The following is a 4,627-nucleotide window of genomic DNA, read 5'->3' as shown; positions in this document are numbered from 1 at the left end:
TATGAGACATTACCATTGGTACAGTTTGTGTGTACACAACGTCGAAAATGGAAATATATATATATGGAAATTGAAAAACATAAACGCTATATTATATCGGAAGTCCTATATATAAGTTTTTGGCATGAAGTAGCTTCCGAACATTAATATCTTAAAGCTACACTGAAAAAGCTTTACTTTCAGTGAAAAAGAATATGCATATCAAGACGGATACAATGATTAACTAACGAGTTACCTTTTGATGCACAGGAATGACATCTGATAATTGATTGTTTAAACCAAGAGCAAGAGATATTCTTGAGTTACCATTTAAGAATATGTTGAAATAAGGACAACCTTGCTGCTGTCCACAGATACCAAATGTAATTTATGATAAAAATATGCAAAAAGTGCAGGTTTGGAGAAAGGAAAAGCAACTAACCTCTGAAGACCCATTCTGTTTCGCTAAACTAATCCGAACAAACCGAACAACAAATCTTCAATCTGCCTTCGCCGAACAAACTTGCTATCTTCCTTGAAAGATCTTGCTACTTGGATGGCGTTGCAAATTCAATGTGTAATTAGTTACAAAAATTTCAGTTCGAAGTAAAACATATATTTCAAGATTGTTAAAATATTTTAAATGGTTATTACCTGATGTTGCTCTGGCTCATGCCCATTGCAAGAGACATACGTCTGAATAACATTTATTGCCCAGTCTTTAGACCTGGCAATAAGATTGGATCACATCTGTTTAATAGCATGCAAAAAATTTAAGCAAATTGTACAGTTAACAATAAACAGAAACATAGGTAAAATAATACCAAATGCAATACAAACCTCTGCGGTGCTGAGCCCTCCTTTCATGGCTCCACGTTTGAGCTTCATTTGAGCTTCTTCTGACATGGGAGCGTCATCCGAACTCATTTTTCCTACCAGATAATTAACTACCTTATACTCTGGGATCACCCTTTTCACTGGTTGATATCTCTATTCTATTCCGAACAATCTGCAACATGATGTGCTCCATTGAGACAATGATGTATATATATATAGATATAAATTAAGATATAAATTCTCCAAATATAAATATATAAACTTAAAAAAAAATATATTTTAGATTTATAATTAATATATAATATAATTTGAATGATGTAAATTATTATAAATTAGAAAAAACTTAAATGATTAATTTTGATTTATAATTTAAGTAATGAAAATTGTTAAAAATATTTTTAATATTAAATTTTATGATAACAAATTTATGACGGTGTATAATGAAATTGAATTTTTTTCTAAATAACATTTAAACAAAAAAAATTGATATTATTATTTGTTTTAATGTGTTTTAAATTATTAATAAAAAGTAAATAATGAATAATTTCATTTTAAAAGAATTTTTTGAGGTTTATTAATTTGATTTGTGATATGATATTAGAAAAAATAAAAGGTTTATTTTTGTAGTATGATATTTGTGACGATTAACATGGAAATGGTTTAATTTTCTATACATAAATAAAAATGAAAAGTTTATTTATGTGATGATTATTATGGAAATAATTCAGATGTATAAAGAAGAAAATGATATTTGTGATGATTATTATGGAAATGGATTAATTAAATAAAAGGAAGGAAGAATTTTGAAATTTGCATTTGAAAAGAAAGGTTTACCTTTTAACATAGAAATAATTTAATTTTGTAAGAAGAAAATGATATTTGTGATGATTACTATGGAAATGGATTAATTAAATAAAAGGAAGGAAGAATTTTGAAATATGCATTTGAAAAGAAAGGTTTACCTTTTAACATAGAAATAATTTAATTTTGTAAGAGAAAAGAAATATATATATATATATATATAGACATAGAAATAATTTAATTTTGTAAGAGAAAAGAAATATATATATATATATATATATATATATATATATATATATATATAAATTTATCTTTGTGATATGATATTTGTGGTAATTGATATGGAGGTGTTGTAATCCTCTCCACACATAAGAAAGGAAAAACTATTTTTGTGATTTAAAATGTGTAGTAATTAATAGATAATTTCATACTTTTGATAATTAATATGAAAATTTTCAACTATGTTCTATTGGATAAGCTTTAGTATTCGAACGACATGCAACATGACACGTATTATATAACGCGTCCATTTCATATATGGGTACTTGTTTATCCACCACATTTCACTCTGAAACAAATATTCATGTTCGAAGGGTACAATCACATAAAACTATTTAATTAGAAATTATTGAATAATTTATAAGAGTGTATTTTTTTAAAAACAAAATATTAAAATAAATTTTTAAATGTGCACTTTATTAATGTCAGTGGAACTTTCCAATTTTAGATCAAAATTCCATAAATAGATATTTATGGTTAAGTCTGTGTAATATTTAGAGGATAGCTTTGCAAATTTTAAAAATATTTTAGAATTTAATGAGACTAACTTCCTACTCAAAATAATAATAAAGATTTGGAAATTTACTAAGACCTACAGGTTTGGAAATTTATTAAGACCTACAATTTAACAAGATATCAAAACCTTGACCGATATTAGATTCCCAAGTCACCTAGGCATTAGGGTGTTGGAAGAACAGAAAAACCCCATAGCACTTATAATTTACAAAATTCATAGATTAAACCTATGATTCAAATAAATCCTAAAAACATATGCAAATAATGGTAAAGGTTTTGTATTACTAAGGCTTGCGGGTAAACACAACATTCAGTGTCTTCACCACAGGCTACCAGGGGACTGTGAAATGGCAACCCTAAAGGAGAACATCGGAAGGGCTTGGCCCTTGAGTATGTAGTAAGTCCGAATGTGTAGGATCGAGAAGCAAACCCAAGCCATTTGTGGTAAAATCACCACAGGCTACCAGAGGACTATGAAATGGCAACCCTAAAGGAGTACATCGGAAGGGCTTGGCCCTTGGGTATGTAGTACGTCCGAATGTGTAGGATCCGTAATGGAATTCATGGCCCTTGTACTCAGTCAATAGAAAAAAAACAGAGGCAATAGGCCTAGTACAAATAAAATGCAGAGTCAAGACGAGCATCTTTATATGACAATGGCAATTTCTGATGAGTCGGTGTAAAAGAAAAAGGAGGTAGGCCTCATAAAAATAAAATGCAGAGTCGAGATCAGCACCTTTATATGAAAGGGGCAGGGAAGTGACTTCACATCAAGGAGTGCTTTAATAAAGCACCCGATCACCCTCTATCCAAAACCCATGTACATTTTGTTTTGAAAATTGAAAAAACTTTCCATATCATTTTAAATATATTTTCCAATGCCATTGAGTTCTATGACCAGTGCTCTCTAATTTCAATGAAAGTTTATTTTTTCTTTAAATGACCCATTGTATTTTTTTGTTAATTGTTTTAAATCCTGCATGGATGACACTAATGTGTGGTTGTCATGTAATTTTCATGAATATACTCTCGACCTATTCAGATGCTTTTCCTGATAGTTCATTTTTATATTGAACTCTAAACACTAGGCTATTTAAGCATTTAAGGAACCTTGCATCCCTAACAAGTATTCAAGGCCTTTATAGTTTAACAATGGTTCTAGATATCATCAAAGTTTTTCTGTTATCTAACAAAAAAAAACTTCATAATTACAAATGTTATGCAAAATTCATGTCAAAAGATTGTCAATCCCAGTCTAGTTGCAAATATAAATTTTATGGATATCCCAAACAATCTATGAACATAAAAGGCCCTGCTTGCAACCAAATTAGCTGGTAGTTAAAAAAAATAGATACCAGGAAATGAGATCTTCGAATGTCACTGATTGTGCCAGGCTTGCGAACATAAGTGCTGGTGTAAATACGACAAAAATGACCTGTTGAGAAGCACAAACAAAAAAGCCTATGATTATTTAAGTAAAAACCTTCATAGGCCACTACTCTGATCTTGAATGAACAGAATTACAGTGTAGACAACCTTTTCCCCTTGATTGTACTTGTATCCTATGGGCACAAGTACCTATCATATTTTCTGTTTATTTATTATTGTTTACTTTCACATGTTAATTATTCCAACTACTCTCACTAAATAATTCTGTACTCCTAACCGTATTATGTTAGAACATGCAAGGCTACATCTTGATAAGAAGTAGCTGGCAAACTAGAAAGAAGCAAAGCCAGCAAGCATTAGAAGTTCGTGTATACCATGGTAATAGCTATCCTTCAGTATGTTTATGCAGAAGGTTACAATTTACAAAATATACGACCTTTTACGACTAGCAATACCATAGACTTGATGACAGTTCTCATTTACAGCACACAATTCCATTTTAATATGTATGTAAAAATGTAATATGAATATTGGATATCTCAGAAGCCGCAATCCTTTACCTTATTCATATGTTTTAGACAAGCTTCAGTAAGCATGCCAACATAATGAGTTGACAGAACGGCTTCAAGACCACTTATCAGAAGAATCTTCACAACTGGCATGGATGCCACAGTTAGAAGGTCCCAGAATGCCATACTGTTTTCTAAGTTCTTCGTTCTTTCTCCTGAGGTTTTTGATGAATACTATTGGCAGTACTCAGAACCAATGCCTCTCTATGGTTTCATTCATTTGCAGTAACTCCATACTAAATGCAAGCTTTTTGTAT

The 4,627-nt window shown here is 30.3% G+C and overlaps 1 long non-coding RNA gene across 1 annotated transcript; it reads right to left on the bottom strand.

The window, feature by feature from the left end:
* Positions 1-632: 632 nt before the first annotated feature.
* Positions 633-4,396, bottom strand: LOC149183986 (uncharacterized). Its single transcript, XR_016257733.1, has 4 exons — positions 4,362-4,396; positions 3,768-3,847; positions 820-988; positions 633-706 (listed from the first exon to the last, which is right to left on the bottom strand). It is a non-coding gene; the product is annotated as an uncharacterized LOC149183986 (long non-coding RNA).
* Between the last annotated feature and the right edge of the window lie 231 nt (positions 4,397-4,627).

Source organism: Pinus tabuliformis, chromosome 3_2, assembly GCF_031772625.1.
Source record: "Pinus tabuliformis cultivar Carrire ecotype Pingquan chromosome 3_2, CPIR1, whole genome shotgun sequence".
NCBI lineage: Eukaryota > Viridiplantae > Streptophyta > Pinopsida > Pinales > Pinaceae > Pinus > Pinus tabuliformis.
This window is presented reverse-complemented; position numbering and strand designations above follow the sequence as displayed.